This window comes from Pelodiscus sinensis, chromosome 19 (assembly GCF_049634645.1).
Source record: "Pelodiscus sinensis isolate JC-2024 chromosome 19, ASM4963464v1, whole genome shotgun sequence".
NCBI lineage: Eukaryota > Metazoa > Chordata > Testudines > Trionychidae > Pelodiscus > Pelodiscus sinensis.
In genome coordinates, this window is record NC_134729.1 from 529,657 (window position 1) to 552,096 (window position 22,440).

Below are 22,440 nucleotides of genomic sequence, written 5' to 3' on the forward strand. Positions count from 1 at the left end.
CAAAACCCCAGCTCTGTGAGCAGATGCTCTGTCAATGGGAGCAGCTGTCAAGTCAATGTCACTCAGGGGGTTGTTTATTCAGATCTGAGTGACAGAAATTGCACCGACATGGGCTGTAGTGTTGACTAGGGATGTGAACGTGCAACGGTGTACACAGTTAGCCAGCGAGCCTGGGTTCATCAGTTAACTTCCACAGTTACACGCAGGATCCCGGTATGCACCGGCTCCCCACACGCACCAGCCAGCTCACCCTTCCCCTACGCTGCTGCCTCTCTACCAGAGACAGCTGCGTGGGGGGAGGCAGGTGGGAGCTGGTGTGTGGGGGAAGCTGGCTTAAAAGCCGGCTCCCTGGGTGCAACGGCTCCCGAGGAGCCGCCTCCCCCACCACGTAACCGCTGAAATGATCAGCGGTTACACAGTTACTTACATGCATTTTAACATCCCGAAGTGTGCCGAGATGCTGGCAAACGGATGCTAAAATGAGCTAACTGTGGGCGAAGTCCAGTCAACAACTTTGTTCTCTGCACAACAGAACTTTCGCCATTGAAGATAAAGCCTGAGCTTGCAGGAGACAGAGCTTTCTTGGGAACCTGCCCAAGACAACGGAATGAACTCTCAGCAGCTAAGGACCATCACAAATCTGACCACCTTCCGCTTTAAATACAAGGCTCACCTTTGACCCTGCCTTCTCTAACAGGGCTGGGCAGGTATTTAAAACATTCCAGAACAGAACGCTCAACCACACATACCTCCGCCCCTCCGGGAAAGGATAAGAGAACACACTCGTCACACTGCTTCACGTACTGCCGGAAGGCTCTCAGCTATATTGTGCTCATCACCACCACCGTAAGAACCTGCACAGAAGAAAATAGACTTTGTCCTCCTCTCGCGCTCTAACACTGACCTCTGTCTTCTGGTACCATCTGGCCACTCTGGTAGTAACAAACTTTTCTACAGCTCCTGCCACTTAGAAAAGCTTACCTGTAACTTTCCATCTCATCAAATCTTCACTAAGAACCACCTTCTCCTTTGCCTGCCTCAAATTTTCTGGTTGTGATTTAGCTCTGTAAAACGTAGGGCTATACGGTCGGCATGAAAAATGCTCTAAAAATAAAGCTACATTGTTGCACTGTACACTGTGTGTGACTGCTGTTATTATAAGAATGCCTGGTGCCCACAAGTCTTATAAGGCTTAATTGAGACAGCCTAGCTCTCAAGTGCTTTTTTAGACACAAAAGCTGTATACTTTTAACTATATCCATATAATTAAAGCAGTACAATCCTTCCTAAGTATGTACACAGTCATAGACATGGGCGTAAGTTACTCCTGTAAAATTTTAGGGGATAAATATGGCGCTTTTCCACGAGAATAAACATCTGTGCTAAAGGCTGAACTGATTTTACTCTCTCAGTAAAGCACACCACACACCTCTAACTGAAAATGTTATATCAATATAAAACTGGAAATTAAGCCTTAGAGACTTCATCTCATGCACTCCTACTGCTGGAAGCTTTATCGCTCAGCTGAGTCCCAGTTTAACGTCAGAAGGGATCACAGATTATCTAGTCTGAATGCCTGTAAGTCACAGGCCACTAACCACCCCCCTCCCTAAGCCCACCAATAAGAATTACATCAACGTAGTAGACCAGCTCTCAGAAGACTGTGCTATTGTGTGCTACAGGCAAAGAACAGGAAAGACCAACGCCAGAGGCCCCCACAATGGCAGGGAACAGATTAGGTGATAGATACCTTGATAATCTTACCATGTGACCTGCACCCCTTGCTCCAGAAGAAGGTGAAAGCCAGTCTGTCTGGTGGAAACCTAATCCTGAGTACAGGAATCACTTAGAACGCAAGCGTGAGACACCTACTGGGATTTAACCAGTTGGAAAAAGCTGAAACAGAAGAAGGAGCTGGAAGATTTGTTCCTAATAACTTTCCTTTTTCCTATGTGGATGTGGGGAAGAAGAATGTGCTATAAATCAAACAAGGGCGCACTGTAGATATGAATGGGTTGAGAGTTTGTTTTGAATGAATACAGATACAATTATAAACTTCATTCCCTGTATGTCATGTTTATAGTAGGCAGTTTTAGCAAGTTATTTCTCAATCAAAAGTTGATGTTTTACTTTTGAGAATCAATGATGCAAGATTTTAATGTGAACTCGTGAGTCTAAGTGCAGCATACCGGTCTGGGGAGTGGGAGAACTGCAGGGAGATACAAGATAAACCTAATGGCTTAAATGCAGGATGGATAGAGGGGACAGTTTAGATGGGTTAAGCGCTGGCTTTGGGACACATAGCAAGGGGCACTCACGCCACTTCTACAGTGCTACAGCTCTGCGGATATAACACTAATGTAGACATTAGGGATGCTAAAATGCAGGTAATTTGGTAACCATGTAACCAGGTGCCACAGGACTCCTCGCCGCATGTAACCACTGACATTTTCAGCAGTTACACGCACCTGCAGCACGGGGCGGCAGCCGACTCTCTGGGAGCCAGTGCACGCTGCTGCCTGTGTCAAAGGCAGCAACGTGGGGTGGCAGCCAGTTCCACAGGAGTGGGGTGGTAACCGGAGTTTAACTGTTCACAGTAACCAATAAACCCAGGCTTATCGGTTAACTATGTAAACGGTTATTCTCCTGCATCCCTAGTAGACACTCTCTACATTGATGGAAAAGCCACTTGTGTCAATGTAGTGACTCTACCTCTTCACAAGGCAGCAGCGAAATCAATGAAAGAATTCTTCCATCAACCTACCCGCATCTATCTCCACATTTTTCCCAGCCCTGGGTGATGTAGCCTAAGCCTACATTTGTAGCTCTTAGGAGGGCTGACTTAGCCCTTCACCCTTCTGAAGAACTATGAGGAGGCTAGAAACTCCAGTGCTGTGTGCTCAGCAGAGGCATTAGAGAGCCTAAAGCACTTTTTTGTTTTGTTTTGTTTTTTTTAAAAGGAAGTAGGGAGATGCCGTGAACCAACTGGCTACTGAACACCCTCTCAGAGAGGCTGCATGTGTGTATCACTTGCATTGTACATAAACAGCATCTGGGGAAGCTTCCTAACGAAAGGCACCATGTGCACACAAGATATTAAACTTTTAATTAAATGTTAAGAAACGGGGATTAGGGAATGGCTGGAGTGGTGAAGGCAGACACACACACACGCTGGGAAACAAGCAGAGGATTAGCACTAGCAGCAAGCAACTACAGAGCAGAGTTTAGCCTGAGGAAGCCTGAACTGTACAATGCGCTTGCTTCTTCCTGCATTTCTGCAGGACATGTACTAGTACGTACAAAGGATTACGTTAAATAAAAAGTACTCTAAATAACAGAGCAGTTGCAATCAAGGCTGAAATCCATTGGGGACACCAGATTTAAACAGGCAGGAACAAGTTTAGGGCAAAGAAATAGGCTGAGATCAACAAAGAGCTTCAAGCTTCATAGCTAGTGATTGGAGAGAGAGTTACGGGTAAAAGAAAAAAACGTTTGCACGGATAATGCAGTTCAGCAGAAAGCCTGTTTGCAGCTGGCTCAGGCTCTTTAAATAGGCAACTCTTTCCAATAAAGGGTTTACGGTTCTCTCAAAAAAACCTGCTTTTATAAACTCCTGGAGCCCGACTCTTACTACTGCAGCACCACAACAGACACAAGTGTTCTTACACTACTACCTTCCTACGAGAGACAAGGTGGATGAGATAATATCTTTTTATTGGAACCAACTTCCTCCACCTTGTGTCTCAAACCCTGCATGGACGTGGCTACAACACTGCATTTCTACATGGCACACAGTGCATCTACCGGACTTTCTTGGGATTCTTAGAAGATGCACCATGGCTACTATAACAAGTCTGAAAATCTATTTTATCTTTCTGAAAAATCATGCTCTCCCAACAGTGTTTTGGGTCTGTGGCTCACTGCTGCATTGCTGTTATTAAACTAGCATGCTAGAAGCCTACAGAGAGAAACAGGAGTAAGCTAAATCCCATAAAAAGTTATATGGGATTAGTTCCCAAACTAAAGTAGCAAGGCCGTCCCAGTAATTTTGCTGGGATCTGGGAGGCATGCCAATATTAACTATCAAATCCATGTAAAAACAGGCCTACAGAAATGCTAGTTATGTTTTCTTAGGCCAACCCCTAAGAAAAGACAATACATTGCTACTGGGAGGAATGAATAAAACCAAAAGCAGGGCTGTTACAGAGGTCTACACAGAGTCTACACTTCAGCACATATATTCCACTGTAAGATACACAAATGTATGTAGATCAGTAGCAAACGTAGAACCCATGATCACCACCAGGAGCTGGTCTGTGGAAATGTAGGACTTATTATAGTTAAGGTAGAATTACTCTGCAACAATCAGACAAAAAGCTAGCAGACATTTCTACATACTGTCCAAACAAAGAGGAAGTACAAGATTGACATCTTGGGGAAGCGTCTAAAATAGTCAAAGATTTCCCACTACAACGCAAGGAAGGAAACTTATTGCTTTGAGGCAGTTCCAGAAACACTTTTTGTTTTTGTTTTTTAAAATATACTGATTAGCAGATCTCTGCCTGAAGCTTTCTGACAACCACAAGGGACATTCAGCACAAAACGCACCGAATATGTTGATGGCAGTTGGGGGAATAAGAATGGCAAAGATCCACAAACAATGTAGCATAAGTGACTGCCAACCCTTCCTTGGGATTTGCTCTCAGTTCAGTTCTCAGCCCTGTCTACATTGCCGTATGTTAATATTATGCTACAGTAACATTCAAAAGCACTAGAAATGTAGCCATGTTAGTCTGGGTTGCTGAAACAAAATACAGGACTATGTAGCACTTTAAAGACTAACAACATGGTGACTATTTTCTTCCACTATTTGATCTGAGGAAGTGGGTCTGGCTCACGAAAGCTCATCATCTAATAAACCATCTTGTTAGTCTTTAAAGTGCTACATAGTCCTGTATTTTGATTCAAAAGCACTGTAACTCATCATGCGGAACATTTTCAAAAGCGCCTAAGTGATTGTGACACTTTGGTGCTTAACTCTCACTGAAAGTCAACAGGACTTTAGCTCCTAAGTACTGAAGTCACTTTCTGAAATGAGGCTTAGGGCCTTTTGGAAAAAGCCCATATCCATGATCTCTTCACACCAGATTAACAAAAGGTATTTTAGGTATCTAAACATGCAGATTAGGTACTTGGTGGAATTAGGTGCCTGTGACAATCCCAGAAGTATTTTATGACACAGCTGCCCATTGAAGAGGGATGGGGCAGTGGCTCAGCCCAGAGGACTGGTTACATGCTGAGCATGGACCAGGCCCTGTGGATCTGAGACAATGCCTAACTTGCTTAGACACTTTTTAAAATCTCATTAAGTTTCAAGCTACCTTTGCAGGTGACCATCACTCAATGTTACACATCAAAAGACAGCCTCAAAGTTCAGAAGTTTTTCTGGGAAAAAGTCCACTTCAGAACCTAAGGAAAATATGCATAGACTGTTGCTAGCAGTGTGCTTTGAGTTTAGACATATTTTGAGGTGTGGGGGAGGGAGTGGGAATGTTTGCTTTGTAATAAAAAAAAATGGTCATCTGAAAAAGAAAACTAAAAGCTAATGCTATAAAATTTGTTTCAGAGGCACAACACTCTGACACTTTATAAACTTGATAAAGCAAACCCAACTGTATAAACTGGAATATTGGCAAGAAACTTACTTGAGGTAAATCTTCAACAGCGACGTGGTATTTAATAAATCATTCCAAGTTACCCTATAAATGCAGGGTGAAAGCAGAGACCAACCATTTCCCACTAAATTATCAGAGGGGTAGCCGTGTTAGTCTGAATCTGCAAAAGTGACGAGGAGTCCTGTGGCACCTTATAGACTAACTGAAGTGTAGGAGCATAAGCTTTCGTGGGCAAAGACCCACTTCGTCAGATGCACTAAATTATGCCTTTCTATGTGCATGCACAGAAACTGGTCCCTAGTTTAGCAATCCCCACATGCACCTTTGGTAACTATGAGCTTCAAAGAAATTTAACATATTTGTTCCACGACAATGGGAGGAGGGGGCACTGATAGCATCTTCTGCCAAGACCAAAACAAGCTCTATTGAAAGGAGTAATATGGCCGCAAGATCCAAAGCGCCACTCACACGAGTCCTAGGAAACCTTTGCCCATAGCTCGACCACCAAATCCTCCTAGCACACGCAATTTCAACCTGCAAGCGTGCCTTCGCAGGTACACTTCCTAAATGAAATAAGTTACACAGGCCTGAGCACTTCTTTGCCCTCCATCATTGGACTTTGACCAATGCAAAAGCATCAAAGAGAAATTCCCCCCCCCCCCCCCCCACACACACACGGCCTGAAGACCGCACAGGACAAAATCTTAGTGGAAATCTTATTGATGTACCAGGGCATCAATTTAAAAGAAGGGATGAAGACTCAGATATATAATCAGCACAGAGTAAGGACACTGAAAAATAAAGGATCTACATGTTTCCTTTAAAAATGTTTAGCAACTGAAGAAATTGACCAAAGATACAAAAAAGTATCTGCAAGCTAGAATGATCGGTCTCCTGGGACATAGAATACTAGGGCTGGAAGGGACCTCGAGAGGTCATCGAGTCCAGCCCCCCGCCCCCATGGCAGGACCAAGCACTGTCTAGGGCTAGGCCATCCCGGATAGACATTTATCTAACCTACTCTTAAATATCTCCACAGATGGAGATTCCACAGCCTCCCTGGGCAATTTATTCCAGTGTTTGACCCCCCTGACAGTTAGGAACTTTTTCCTAATGTCCAACCTAAACCTCCTTGCTGCAGTTTAGCCCATTGCTTCTTGTTCTATCCTCAGAAGCCAAGATGAACAAGTTTTCTCCCTCCTCCTTATGACACCCTTTTAGATACCTGAAAACTGCTATCATGTCCCCCCTCGGTCTTCTCTTTTCTAAACTAAACAAACCCAATTCTTTCAGCCATCCCTCCTAGCTCATGTTCTCTAGACCTTTCATCATTCTTGAGACATATGTACTAATCATAGCCAATATCAATAAGCAACGCACTTGCATGGCAGGTACGTGGCTCAACAGTTTGCAAGGTGTCCTACATGTCTTAAAGCCATTGGCATTCCAAGCTGGCCCCCTGATGAAAGCATGTATCCCCATCAACAAAAAACCAGTCAGATAAAGAGGTACTACTCCAAATGTCTAACACCTAACAGTTAGATAAGGACTGTTAATTACCTAATGTCATTTATTTTGATTTCTGAACTAAAAAGGGACATTATCAAAGACTTTTAAAGCCTCGAGCAGCTCCCGGAAGCAGCAACATGTTCCTCCATGTAGAACAGGTTGGGCAAACTACTGCCCAGGGGCCAGATCGGGCCCGCAGACCACCCTGCCAGGACCCTCAGGCGCACAGCTGCCGTGGATTGAAGTGCAGTCCCCGCGGCTCTCTGCTCTGCTGGCGGGGGAAGGCTTCATGTGATCTCCCCACCCCCAACCCAATCCTCAGCTCCTATTGGTTGGAGAGTGGCCTGGGGGATGGAGACAGCGCAAGCCTCTTCCCCCTCCTGGAGCAGAGCACCACATGGAGGGAACAGCCTGCAGTTTCAAGCGATCCAGGGCTGCAGCAGGCAGGGTGGCCAGCCTGCCTTGGAGTGCTGCAGGGCTGCTGGCCAGGACACACTTAGGTAAGCGCCTTCCAGGAAAGCCTGCCTCTGGCACCCCTGCCCCTCCCGCAGGTCACCACCCAAACCTTCTGCAGTCTACACACCCTCTTCCCCTTCTCCCAGGTCACAATCCCCCCCAGACTTTGCCCTCCCTCCTAGAGCCCCTCCCATAGGCCAGAATCCTCCTCTCTTGCACTCATACTCCCCTCCCTCATGAACCTACACCTCAGTCCCCTGACCAGGGTCACCCACACTCCCTCAGACCACACCACCTCCTGCACCCCACTCCCATACCCCTTCTGCACCCAACCTCCATCCTAGACCCCGCATCTCCTCCATAGAAAAGCGTGGCCCTTGATCACTTTCCAATATCTTAGAGTAGCCCCCCACCAAAATTTATTGCCTACCCCGGTGTAGAAGCTGGAAGCGGCACAGCCAGGCAGCTGTGTGCTGTCTTGTCCATAAGCACTAACCTTCACTGCTCCCATTGGCTGTGGTTCCTAGCCAATGGGAGTGACAGGGGTGGCATTTGGAGCAGCATGCAGAGCTCCCGGACTGGAGGCGGGGCTTGCAGGCTGCTTCCCGGGAGCCGTGCAAAGGCTAGCAGGGAGACCGCCAACCCCTCTGCAAGGCAGACAACTGGACAGTGAACAGCCCAGTCAACGGTGTTGACCGAAGCCACCAGGATCCCTTTTCAAAAACCAGAACCCTGGTCACACCAGTCAAACACTTATAGAAGAAACCTCTAGTCGAGAAGCAAGCCACTAACTTTTGTTTCAAAGTTGATTTAAGATGTAGCACTACATAGTAGTACTGCAATGTGCACGCTCTCAATATTACAATGAACTCAAGTGACAGGCAAAGGACACAGGTCTGGAAAGCTGTTGCCCAAATGAACCCTGATTGAAATCAGAGTCAAGTCAACATAATCACCGCGTAATCAATGGTATCAAAGAAGCCAATTAGATCTAACACAACCAGATCTTTGTTTTAACCAGGGTGTGCTGAAATCAGGTCTACACAGGCTGAGAATAGTCAAGGAAAACTGAGGGATCTAGACATCCAAAAACAAACCAAAATGACACTGCACAAGGCTTCACTAAAAATCTAAAGCTTATGGCTTGTCTGCTTCTCATATTACTGATTTTTACTGACTAGACTGCAACCATTCAGATGCTGACTACTCACTCCTTGTAGCCCTTTGGAGCCCATACAGACGTCAGAGTTTGAAACTCTGGCACTTGAAAGCTGGCTCCCCACACGTGCAGGCTCCCATCTGCCTCCCCTCCTGCTGCTTCTGATACAGAGGCAGCAGAGGTGGGGAGGGGGAGTACATGTAGTTGATAGGATTAACTGATAAGCCCTGTCTTTTCAGTTAATCGTGTAATCGACTACACACTGCCATGCCAAGTACAGATGCAGCATACACAACACCAGGAGTTCTTCTGCCAGTAGGAACACCATTTCCCAAGTGATATTAGCTATGCCAACTGTCAACAGAGCTATGCCCACACTGGGGATTTTGTTGGCATAGCTCTGTCACTAGGGATGGTATTTTTTCACATCCCTGATCAACATAACCATGCCAATATAAATGTTAAGTGCCCAATAGGCTTTAGACAGCTTTTTTTTAGGTAACAGCAGTATTCAGAACAGAGGCTTTACCCACAGAGCTGAAACATTCTTGGTGAGCACGGCAGGCTAGCAAAATCCAAGGAACTAACTTTCCTCAGCGTAACAAACGCTGGGTCTGTGGGAGTACAGCCTCAAAATGGAGCGAAAGGGCGAGTCTCTCACCACACATTTTCAAACTCCATTCAGAATAGGCATTCCAGATAAAAGGAGCCTGAAAGCTTTTCTTCAGCATGATGCAACACGATATTCGGTTTTATTCAGTTACACCCCCCTTGCCTCACAAAGAGAGCACAGAAAATCACTGGCAGATAGGAACTAAGTGTATAGTGGCTAACGTAGCCTGTAACTGGTAAGGCGGCTTTGTTTATTCTCATGAGTCAGCCTGTAATGGATGGCAGCCCTGTTTGCCACCAGTTTATTCTTTCATGGAAGGGTGAGACAGCAGAGTTACATTCCAGGCTATGGCAGCTTTCCTAACAGAGCTGCATCTCCCTTTATGAAATATGAGCTGAGGCTCTATTTGCTATCTGTAACCACACCACGTTGCCATCTCTTGGGAACATCGCTGCTCACTGGGGGTTCAATTCTGTGTTGCTCCTCTTGATACAGAGGAGGCAGCAGCTCCTATTCAATGAGGGGGGGTCTGAGCTCCCAGACCCAGCGCAAGGCAGAACTGAGCCTGGCTGCCTGCCCGCAGGGCTCCTAATACACTTTAAATGCAGAGCCACAGTGGGGTAGGTTCCAGACCCGATGCGAGCCAGGACTGAGCCGGGCTGCTGGCCAGCTTGTTAAAAAATGTACTGGCGGGTGTGTGGGGATGCATGTAGTCTATAGCATTAACTGATCAGGTTTTTGCTTATTGGTTAATTGATGAAACTATTACATTCCTAGTAGTTAAGTCAACTTAATCCCCACTCTAGGTGGAGATAGGTTGATGGAAGAATTCTTCCATCAACCTAGCTAATGCCTCTTGGAGAGGCAGGTTAACTACATCAGAGGGGGAGAAAAACCTCCCATGAATGTAGGAAACATCTATATTACGGTGCTAAAGAGACAGCACCAGCAGTTGTGCTGCAATAGTGTAGACTTAATCTTAGTTCTGCTTAGATTAAATTGTTTAAGAACAGGTTGAACTAACACAAAATGCCCACAAAGCTTTTTGCACTCGTCTGTTTAAAAAATAACTAAATAAAATCATATCTTTATTACACTGGAGCAACTCAATGCAAAACTAGGTTTGAAATGATTAAGATTAGTCTACACACAATTAGGGGAAATGGGGAAGCACAGAACAAAGGGGGCACTGATTCACTGCCAATTGGTTAACCGACACATCATGGGAAACGTGTCAGCAAGACAAAGGTTCAGCACAGATGTTATGATCTAAGGTTTTAGCAACAAACATACAATGCTGGAATCGAGGTTAGCAATTCATTCAAGGAAATGAGATTACTTTTCAACATTTAAAAGGTTAAAAAATGAGTCTAATCAACATATTAGAGCAAACAACAAGAGAAGGAATGGCTAGAAGAGTAAAAGTATGCAGTGAGAGCAGAAGGGATGGAACATCCATGGGGGGGGGGGAGGGGAAAATCAGGGCCATAAGGCTAGACTAGGGCTACTCAACACACGGGCCGGGCAGCATGCGCCCTGCAGCCTGTTTGTTTGCAGCCCGCAGTGTGGTTTGGGTTTACGCAGGGCTCAACACACAGCCCACGGGTGGGAAACAAAACAGAAAAGTAGTCAAAATAATGGTCTTCTGTTGCTACGTGTTTAGCAGTCAAATTCCTGGACTGTCACCTCTCATTAAAAGTGCTGTCATATGGGTGGAAATCAGGTCAATATTGCATTGTATTAATATCAGCAGAACTGACTTAAATGGGGCCTGTTTGTTGTATAGTCTTGCTTTAAACTTGGAATTCATGCCCATCAGTGTGAAAGAAGCTATTTGCATCTATATTTGCATGTACATGCAACCACGCTTAAGTTGCGGCCCTCGGCATAAACAGAGTATCATTGCGGCCCCCGGGGCTTCCAAGGTTGAGTAGCCCTGGGCTAGACTGTCAAAAGAATTCACCACCCAGCAGCTCCTATTGGAAGCCACCCTTTAAAATATGTCCATTTCATTTAAATGCTTGAGGCCTACTCGATACCACAACCCACCCCGTCAATCTATCCTACACAACTTCAGCCACACAAATGGCATAGCTGAAGCTGACATACGTACCGCAGTGTCTTCCACACGGTAAGGTCAGCAGGGGCTGTTCTCCTGTTGACTCCAGCTACTTGTCTCGCCCTGGTCAAGTAACGGAATGGACAGGAGAGCTCTCGGTCGTCGATTTATCGTGTCTAAGCAGACACAACAAATCGACCGCCAGTGGATCACTCACTTCAGTGTAGATCCATCATGTAGTGAAGACAAGACCTAAACGGGATAAGAGCAGTTCTGAAAAGGTGACCTCCTTATGTGCCTTTCCCAGGAAAAGTATAAGTGCTAAAGAAAAACAAGTAGCATGTTAAACAAAATATCACATAGAAATGTAATTGTTCACATCATTCTAATGTAGAATCCAAACAGAGCAACCCGCAGATAAATGTGCTGCACACACCAGACATACCAGGAGTCCTGTAGAATGATACACCATCAAAAGTTGCACTGGGAAAGTTTTAAACTTTTTACCACGAAGAGACTCCTACAGAATGTGGACAAGGAAATGTCGCAAACTCCCACCCCTATTTATTTCCATAAGACTCCACTGCTGATCACTCATATACCCCTCTGCCCCACAACAAGAAGTTTCATAGCCTAGCTTCTAAATCCCAAAGGAGGTCTAGTTTCTTTTACACAACTATCCCCTAATAGCACTTCATCTCTTAAATGTCCTCGCCTTTTAGAGCAACAAGAAGGGCGAGAGTTAATAACTTCCCTGTACCTCACCTCAGGCTGGGACCTCAGACCTTAGTTAACGCATTTCGCACATTCTGGAATTATCCTCCTCACCCTTCCCAACCACCATCTGGAGCTTTATTAAAGAGATCTGAAAATGAAGAAGTCAGATTAAAAAGTAGGATTTCAAATGGAGTGTTTCATTTTTCCATTTAAAAACTTTTAAAAGCAACATTTCTCACGTCCATCTGCACTCACTGACCAAAGGTTTCACTGACATAGGGTTCTCAAAGCACTGGACAAAGAGGAGTATTCGAACTACAGGTTCAACCTCTCTGGTCCAGGACTCTGATGCCGGACCATGGATATTGCTGGACTGGAGAGCTCCTGGAGCGAGCAGGGGGTGGCCGGGAGTTTGGCATCAGAATGGTCAGCTGGCTGCCGGAAGTGGAGCCAGGCCAGTGGCTAGGGCCAGGAGTGGAGACTGTCCAGCGACCGGGGGCCAGTGGCCAAGCTGGTCCAGTGGCCGGAGCCTGGTCAAGGCCATAAGCAGGGCTGGGCTGTCAGCCGGGAGTAGAGTTGGGCTGGTGAGGGCAGGGGGCAGTGGCAGGAGAGCCAGTGGCCAGAGCCCAGCTGGGGCCAGAAGCAGGGCCAGTCTGGCAGCTAGGGAACAAGAAGCCCAGAGCACCAGAGCCTGGCCAGGGCCAGCAGGGGAGCCTGGTGGCCAGGGCTGGCAGTGGAGTTGGCAGCCAGGAGAGGAGATCAGCTGGAATGCTAACGATCCCCTGCAAGATGCTGGACCTCCCCGTGTCCATTAAACGGTCTTCTTTGGGCCTAGCGAGATCCAATCCTGGATATTATTTATGGAAAACTGAGGCAAAAAAAGATTAAATGAACTGCCCACTCTTACATGGACAGAGTGACAAAAGCGGAAGAGAGAACCCAGGAGTCCTAACGCCCTCACCCTATTCTAAATACTAAACACTCCCTCCGACACCACGCTTGCATTTCTGAATGTATAACCATGTGCCACAAGAACTAAGCTCTCTGTAAACCACTATATTTAAATTGAAATCAATTCAATATGAAGCTGTTCAACACTCCGTGACTGCATAGCTTTGCAATCACCATCACAGGAGGAGTCATGACACATGCATTTTACAGCACTTCCAAATTACCTTTATAAGAACCCTGTCACAGGAACTAGCTACAGTCCTTCAACCCAATTTTAAAAAGGTTAGTGATAACTGCAATGTACCAAGCATCAGGAGACACTGCTCAGTCAAGATGAGGTTTATTTTCATTTGACATCTTTATACATTAATGTGCGGCAGAAAAAGAAAAAAAATTACAGCATTAAAGACATTCGAGATAGCTAAATTGGGAGGTGTTGCAAACACCAGGGAAGTCTGAGAAGCAATAAGAAATCTAGGAACTATAGAAATAAGGGCATTAATTTATTTTAGTCCATATGATTCAACTTGAACTAAATGCATTTAATATTCTGGGGAATGTAAACTAGATCATAGGTGGAGGGAAAAAGATACTTGGGGTGACAGTGGACAGTAAATTAGATATGAACTTGTATGTGACAAAGAAGGGGGGAAAGTGATTCAGGGCTACACAGGAAGGAAAGAGGTTATGTCCTGATCTCTCAAACTCTGATGTGAACTGTATTCATCTCTAAACAAGCCAATATCAACACTCACTACTAACAAATTTGAGGATATTCAGGGGAAAAAAGTGATTAAATTACTCAAGGAGCCTGATTTAAGAAGAAACATTAAAGTAGCTATCTGACTAATCACAACTAAAATGGATACATCCCCTTTTCAAATCATTGTGGATAGTTGATGCCAATGAGGGAGCAGGATAATTATAGGTATAACCAAGAATAGCAGCACAAAAGTAAGACAAAACTTGGCTAAGTACAAATAAAGTTGTCAAAAATGATGGTCGATACTGTAATAGGTTCCTCAAGAAAACCTTATTGCTTGAGACACTTAAAACTGGATTTCTCAAGAATACTCCTGCACTGGTTAGTGAAATAGACCAGATAACAGTTTTAGGATAATGCCTTTCAGGTTATGATTAAACAGTATAAACAGAATGAGAGAGAGAGAGAAGGTCCATCACCTGAAATACAGAGAACATTTGTCATTCCCCAAATGTCTTTACTCAGATACAACTGAAAACTGAACAAATTTTAGTAATTCGATGACTCTTTGGGTTGTGTAAAGTAGGATTCGGTGAACAGGATAGCTTCATCCAGTGTCTGTTAGTTCATTGCTTTCAAACAGAAAAACTGATTTGCCATCTCTCTACTCCAAATCAGATTCTGGGATTGGAAGTAATTGATCCAAATGATCTCTATAAAAAAAAAGGCTACTGCAGATAGACATACAGGGTTAACTAACCATACTGCAACAAAGTTTGCACCTACATTTCTGGATTGGAACTTCCATCAGTTCAACCTTCTTTTTAGACACCAATAGCAAACAAACTCTTCAGTGATGGTCAAACTACAGCTACAAAACTGATTACGGTTGGCCAGAATGGTAGTTAATATGTCAGGGGTGGCCAGCCAATTAGACACTAAGAGCCAAAGAGCTGTGGATAGTAGTGCAAAGAGCCACACATCCCTCCCCCAGAGACAGGCACCCCCAGGCCCCTCCCATTCTAACCCAATGCCTGGGTCTGACCGGAGGTGCCACTGCATTTTTCCTTCCAGGAACTTAGGCACGTGCACAAAGCGGGCATGGAGCTCTGAATGAGCCCTAACCCTGAGAGCTGCATTTCTGTGAGCAAAGAGCCGCATGCAGCCACCCCTGTAACATGTATTCTTATGATCATGATCAAATACAAGTTCTTTAAAAATAAAGAGAAGGGGTATTAACCATGATTCCAACATGAGCAAATATAGCGTACCTTTCTAAAAATTCCTTGGTGTTCAGTTGATGAAGTTAATCTTAATTTTGTATCAAAACACTGTTTCACAGAATTGGTGGTTGAGAATTACTGTAACATTCCACACCACGTGAGACTATATTTAAGTGAACAGCCAATAACTATATTTCTCCAGTTTGTAAAGTGCCATGTAATTCTTTTGGACAGACCTATTGGTTTACAGTATGCTTCATGCTTTACCAAACAAACTGGAAGAAGTCCATACCTCAAAAGACACAATAATAAGAAAAGACATTCTGAGGAATCCAGAGAAAAGTATCCATTTTATTTTTATTAACTCATTCCCACTAAAATTTACTCTTCAGAGGGGCCTGAATATGCAGAGGATAGCTTCTTGGTGAATCACGATAGAGATGACAGTTCATAAGAAAAGGTACAGTTAGGAGAATGGAAAGAGGAAGGATGATATTGGTAGTCAACTGAATTTCAAAAGAGTGTAAACTACAGAAGAATCTGCTCTTAAAAATTTTAAATTTGATTAATCTATATTGATTTTACATCTGTCAACAGGTATTTTTATTTTCATGTAAGAAAAGTCTAACCTGTTGGCCTTTCTCTTTTAGGACAGGTGTGGAGAACCTCAGACTTGGCAGCCGTATGTGCCTTCCTCCCCCAGCTCGCGTGGCTCCAGCCCCCAAGCTACTAGCCAGGGCCCCCCTAGGCTCTGGTGTGCAAAGGGAATGTGAGCAGGATCTTTCTCCTTCTGAGTCAGGGGCTTCCCACTTTGCTTCTCACTTGTGTGTGGCCCCCAACTACTTTCTCTAGGGATCAGCAGCCCCTGCCCTAAAAGAGATTCCCAACCCATTTTAAGTTAAGGAGAAGAAGTGGGGCCCCCAAATTAATTTTAGTAATAAAAATGAAATTCTTTTGACAAACTAGCCAGTGAGATTCTACTAAATTAGAGCTATGAAACAGTCACCTATTATACCACAGCATGTAAGTGAAAGGAACAATTGTGGAGTAACAAATTAAACCCTCATTGCTTCAACAAGTTCTCAGAAAGTTTGAGCTCCCAAAGTCCAACAGCGGGAAGCAACAATTCTTTACGCAGTGTATCTATAATGTAAATAGCTATAATGTACAATGTAAATATTAAGTTTTCACGCTACTGTTGCTCAGACTGATTTAATTTGCCAAGGGATGGGGGAGGAGGGAAAATAGTCAGCACCTCCCAAAACTCTTTTCAGGAGGGGGCTATAAAACGGTGAATCCCACAACATGTATTCTCGGGGTTACCCCACCCAATCAGGTTTTTTGGGGGGGACCCCAAACTACCAATTCCAGGGGCCCTTCCCCCCAACCTATAATCTCCCTCACACACCCATTTTTACCAGGCAGCCCCAAGCCCTTACCCCAGCAACTTTAGGAAGACTCCTACCAAAACCCCCTAATCCCCCCGAATGGCGCTGCTGCTTAGGGCCCCTCACACCCCAACCACACAAGCCGCACACCCATAAGGGGCCCCACGTATCCCAACTACACAGCCCCCCCCCCGCACCCATAAGGGGCCCCCCCGCACCCCAGCCACAAAGCCCCCCCGACCCATTAGGGGCCCCCCTGCACCCCAACCACAAAGCCCCCCCCGCACCCATAAGGGGCCCCCCCGCACCCCAACCACAAAGCCCCCCCCGCACCCATAAGGGGCCCCCCCGCACCCCAACCACACAGCCCCCCCCGCACCCCAACCACACAGCCCCCCCCGCACCCATAAGAGGCCCCCCCGCACCCCAACCACACAGCCCCCCCCGCACCCATAAGGGGCCCCCCCGCACCCCAACCACACACCCCCCCGCACCCATAAGGGGCCCCCCCGCACCCCAACCACACAGCCCCCCCCGCACCCATAAGGGGCCCCCCCGCACCCCAACCACACAGCCCCCCCCGCACCCATAAGGGGCCCCCCCGCACCCCAACCACACAGCCCCCCCCGCACCCCAACCACACAGCCCCCCCCGCACCCATAAGGGGACCCCCCCGCACGGAACCCAGCCCCCCCACAGACATTTCCACCCAGACCCCCCCCCCCGGTGTCCTCAGCTGGGCCCCTCTGGCCCCTCCCCCACCAGCCACCGCCCGGGCCCCTCGGAATCTCCAGCAACCCTGAGCCCCGCCCACCCGGAGGGGGCGTGCCCCAGGCCATTCCCGGCCGCGGTTGGTTGCGGCGCCCGTCACTCCAAGCGCCCCGGCGTCCCGATTGGCCGCAGAGCGTGTCACTCACGGGAGGGGCCGGACTCTCACGAAAACTCGGGGAGTTCGGAGGGGGGGTCTCAGCGTCAACTCCGGGCCCCTGGAGGGCGGGGGCGGCGGGGGCCTCGCTCACCTCGAGGCCCGGGGGGGACACGGGGGCTGCCTCAGGTCCGCGCCACTGCCTCGCGCCGGCGGCGGAATCGGGCGCGCGCTCCGTCCCTCTCGAGCCGCCCCGAGCTCTCGCGCTGGGCGCCCCCTCCCTCCCTGCGCGCGAGACTCTCGCGAGACCCGCCGGGGGCGGGGCAAGGAACAAGGAAGAACCAATCGGCAGCCCGGGATGCGGGACACAGCGGAGGGGCGGCGCGCGGGGGGTGGAGCGAGCCCGCCCATCGCCCCCGGGGACACAGCCCCCCCATGGCCCCCCCGGACAGGGACAGAGCCCCCCCCATTGCCCCCCCCGGGACACAGCCCCCCCATTGCCCCCCCCGGACAGGGACAGAGCCCCCCCATTGCCCCCAGGGACAGCCCCCCCATCACTCCCCCCACATCCCCCCCGGGGACACAGCCCCCCCCATTGCCCCCCCGGGGACACAGCCCCCCCCATTGCCCCCCCGGACAGGGACAGCCCCCCCATCACTCCCCCCACATCGCCCCCGGGGACACAGCCCCCCCCATTGCCCCCCCCGGACAGGGACAGAGCCCCCCATCACTCCCCCCCATTGCCCCCCCGGACAGGGACAGAGTCCCCCCATCACTCCCCCCCATCACCCCCCCGGACAGGGACAGCCCCCCATCACTCCCCCCACATCGCCCCCGGGGACACAGCCTCCCCCATTGCCCCCCCGGACAGGGACAGCCCCCCATCACTCCCCCCACATCGCCCCCGGGGACACAGCCCCCCCATTGCCCCCCTCGGGACAGAGCCCCCCCCATCGCCCCCCCATACAGGGACAGCCCCCCCGGACAGGGACAGAGCCCCCCCATCGCGCCCCTGGACAGGGACAACCCCCCCGGACAGGGACAGAGCCCCCCCATCGCTCCCCCGGACAGGGACAGCCCCCCATCACTCCCCCCATTTCCCCCCCGGGATAGAGCCCCACCCATCGCCCCCCGGACAGGGACAGCCCCCCCATCACTCCCCCCCATTGCCCCCCCGGGACAGAGCCCCCCCATCGCCCCCCCGGACAGGGACAGGGACAGAGCCCCCCAACAACCCCCCGGATAGGGACAGAGCCCCCCCCATTGCCTTCCCAGACAGTGACAGAGCCCCCCCATTGCCCCCCGCTGAGGTTACAGTGACAGAGCCTCCTTCCCGTGGCCCAGACGTTGCAGATGTCGGCAGTGCAGGGTGAGTAGAGATGGGGCACCCGGGGAAGGGAGCTGAAGGGTTGTTCTAAGTCAACCATCCTTTGCAAACGTGTTGTGTGCTGTGGGACAGGGCGGGGTGGAGCGGGCCAGGCTGCTGGGCAACCCCATCTCCTGCTGCCTGTGGGGTGAGTGTGTGGTGGGGGGGTAACCCCAGCTGCCACCATGCCAGGGCCCTGTAATCCCCTGGGTCCCTCCCATCAAGAGGACAATTGAGGCTGCGGCCACAGGGCCCCCAGAAGCACAGGGCCTGGGGCGGCTGCCCCGATTCGTCCTGTTGACGGAATGGTTCTGGTTACCAGTCTGTGCCATGCAGGTATATGGCAGCCGTCCTGTGGGGAACGGTAGGTGTCCAAGTGCAAACGCCCAAGGGTGCAACATTATGTCGCGTGGGCCTGGGATGGGATGTATGGACCCTGCACTGGGCCTGCAAGGGTTAACCAGGCCTACCTGTGCGAGAGCGCCCCATCCCACAGCCCTGCTGGGGGGCAGGTGGAAAGGCCAGTGGAGGACCGTGGAGAAGGCAGGGGGTGTGTGTGGCCAGTCCTCTCCGGGAGGGCTGTAGATGGACTGAGCTATGGAGGCTGGCCAGCGGGAAGGGCTGCAGAAGCCCGTAGGTCGCAAGGGACTAAAGGGGAAGCCACCGCCTGCTGTGAACTGGGTAGGAAGTAGCCCAGGGTGGGGAATTGGATCCCTGAGAGCTCAGTGCGTTGTAGGCGGGTTCCCTGCTGAGCTAATGGTGGGACCTACCCACCACTGCCAGGGCCCTGGGCTGGGACCCGGTGGAGGGGGAGGGCCTGGGTTCCCCCACTCCATTAAACCCCAAGGGGTCACTATGGCTGTGGACGTTGCCTGCTCTGCCTTATTGCCCCATGAACTGGCAGTTGCTGTTGACTCAGGCTGCTGGGCCCTATTGCCCCGCGAGCTGGGTGTTGCTATTGTCTTTGACCACTAGGCTGGACTCCTATGGGAGAAGGGGTAGGAGAGGCCCGGGGGCAGTCAGGACTGACACTTGTGGGGTGGAACGTGTGTTGAGGGGGCTGGGCGTACCCACCGTGTGACAGGGCCATGTCTCAGTGTTCGATGTTACACCTTTAACTAGGTTCTTTAGTGCAGTGGTTTTTAAGCATGACTATATTGTAACTTGTCTTGTAGAAGAGCCTAGGAACCTTACGCATGGACTAGGACCTTCCTGCCAGGGAACAAAGTATTTCCATTCATTCAACATATGGGGCGGAGGGGGACGGGGGGACTAAAACTTAGGGTAGTTAATGACTTGCCTAAGGCCACATCTGAGCCTAAATTGGGAACTTTACCCAGATCCAATGTCCTGTTTACCAGTCATGGAGCTCAGCGAATAGGAATCGTTTGGTGGGTGTCACTGTAAGCCACAGCCACTCCCCTCCCCCCTTTAGGGTGCCTGGGCCACTAGCAGAGGTTGACTAGCTTGCTACTGTCTTGGCTAACACAGCTAGCTCTTAGCTCAAACAGGTGGGGACCCAGCTTCAATCTCCTCGCTCAGAGGTACGGCTAGCCCCAGTAGGCCAGCCAAACTTACCACTTCAACTTTCTAGTCCAGAAAGGCCCTGCGGGGAAATGTTAACATACGATTTAGTGCCAGCCACCCAGCACAACAGGTGAGGACAGGAACGTGCAGGCTGATTTACTCAGCTGATACCTTGAGGGAGCCAGAATGGAATCGCCTGGCCTGGAACTCCTCCAGGATGCCCTGAGGTTTGCACAAGTGCCATAGGATCCCACGTGCCTGGGAGGAAGGGTTTGAAATAACATGGGTATTTCGTATCCCGATGTGGTCAAGCGGATGCTAACATGAAGGAGAGGAGGGGGAAGCGAAACCAAAAAAAGCAAAGCAAAAGTGCCTTAGATACAGGAGAAGAGGGGAGCCCTGTGAAGTGGGGAGGCCTTGCCAACCCAAACAACCCTCCATGCGCTGTGCTCCAGCCCAGAAAAAACAAAGGCCCTTCCTTTGGTTCCCAAACATCAGATCCTCCGCCAAAGGGGCCTGCTGACCCAGTTGGAAACGTGAAATATTTGCGCCTCTTCCCTCCCCGTCCACTGCTTCAGTCTACGATTGATCACAGCCCACAGCTGCCTGATGGCCTTGGGCTTTGGTGTCAGGTAGTTACACAAGGGGAGAGCCACGCCATGCCCAGCCGAACGGTGGGGGTGAGCTGCACTGCCTATAAAGCAGTAATTGCCTTGTTAACAACACAAAGTGTCATCAGAAATAATAGGCTCCAAATTGGGGAAGATTAAGCAAATGCTAGGTAAGTGGGCAACATGCTACTTGCTATTGTTTCCATTAATTAAATTAACGAGCCATGCCACTATTCAAATGACGTGCCTGCTTTCTGTGCGCTCCAGCGGGAAAGCCGCAGCAGGCTCTTTGGGCTCACGGCAGCCTTCCCTAGGCTCTCATGACGAGGGAGCGGACGGAATGGGAAGTTGTCAGTAGACGCTTACGGTTAACTAGGCTGCCCGTATGTCCCAATATTATCAGGGCCTTCCTCTTATTAGGGCCTCTGTCTTGTATATGCAGTTATTACCCCCCCCCCCAAAGTGTCCCTTTTTTCATACTTGCTATCTGGTCCCCCCAAAGGTTAACACTGAGGATGTCCTTGGCGGACAGTCCCAACTGACTGGAAAGTGGTGCTGTTCCTATGGATGGGGGTACATTTAGATTGTAAGGTCTTTGGGGCAGGGATTGCCTTCTTGTTCTATTTGTACAGCACCTAAAGCAGAGGTGGGCAATCATTTTTGATGGGAGGGGGGCACTCCATGATTTTAGTAAGTGGTCAGGGGCTGGGATGGAGCTCGGGGTTGGGGCCTGAGGTGCAGGAGAGGGGGTGGGGTCTGAGACGGAGTTTGGGTGAAGGAGGGGTTGTGACCTGGGGCCGCGGATTGGGGTATAGGCTGTGGGAGGGGGGAGGGGTGCAGGAGAGGATTCTGGCCTGAGGGAAAGGTGTAAGAGGAGTGCAGGATCTGGGCTGGAGGGGCAGAGGGTTTGGGTGGTGACCTGGGGCAGGGGGTGGGGGATAGGCTGTGGGAGGGGTGCAGGAGAGGGGGTGGGGTCTGAGACGGAGTTTGGGTGAAGGAGGGGTGGTGACCTGGGGCAGCGGGTGGGGTGCTAGAGGCAGGCTGTTGCTGGGAAGTGCTTGCCTAGGCGGCTCCCAGCAAAGAGCATAGCAGGACCCTCAGGCAGGCTCCCTGCCTGCCACTGCCCCACCCTGCTCAAAGCAGCTGGCTGCTCCCTGTGCCAGTCTGCACCATGCGCTGGGTGGGGCTTCTGGCCAATGCGAGCTGAGAGATCGTGCTGGGGGCAGGGGCAGTGCGGGAAGCATCCCCTCCATTCCCTGGGTGCAGGGGCACGTGGAGCAGCCCGCTGCTTTGAGCAGAGTGGGGTTGGGTCAAATCCGGTCTGCAGGCTGGATCTGGCGTGCCCCTGACCTGGTCCATGGTCGGGGCTCCTAGGTGCTACTGCAATACAAATACATTGTCATTATCATGAATAACTTGAGTCCGTTGATTATTGGGGGCCCTGGGGCTGCACAGAGAGCCGCAAGCCCTGTCTCAGAGCTCACAGGCTAAATAAAGGGTGGGGAGGGAAACCGAGGCACATGACTCGCCCAGAGTCACTCCACAGAGCTGAGATCAGGATCCAGGCGTACTGATTGCCAGTCACTTCTGCCTTCCCTCACTCTGACCTGATTGGCTG

The 22,440-nt window shown here is 49.7% G+C and overlaps 1 protein-coding gene and 1 long non-coding RNA gene across 10 annotated transcripts in view; one reads left to right on the forward strand and one right to left on the reverse strand.

Annotated features, from left to right (window-relative positions):
• The window catches only part of LOC102447602 (cyclic AMP-dependent transcription factor ATF-7), an 88,776-nt gene extending 71,166 nt beyond the window's left edge, over window positions 1-17,610 (reverse strand). For 4 of the 9 annotated variants that reach the window (XR_012896593.1, XR_012896594.1, XM_075901626.1 and 1 more), the window contains exon 1: window positions 17,473-17,610. The gene's annotated coding sequence lies outside the window, so the exon portion shown is untranslated. Of the gene's footprint in view, window positions 1-749; window positions 855-11,525; window positions 11,724-17,370 lie in introns of all 9 variants that reach the window. The other 5 variants (XM_075901628.1, XM_075901627.1, XM_075901631.1 and 2 more) reach the window with 5 other exon arrangements.
• A 953-nt stretch (window positions 17,611-18,563) lies between these two features.
• LOC142818902 (uncharacterized) overlaps window positions 18,564-22,440 on the forward strand; it is a 58,892-nt gene continuing 55,015 nt past the window's right edge. Inside the window, exon 1 of the long non-coding RNA XR_012896597.1 lies at window positions 18,564-18,687. This is a non-coding gene — a long non-coding RNA (uncharacterized LOC142818902). The remainder of the gene's footprint in view (window positions 18,688-22,440) is intronic.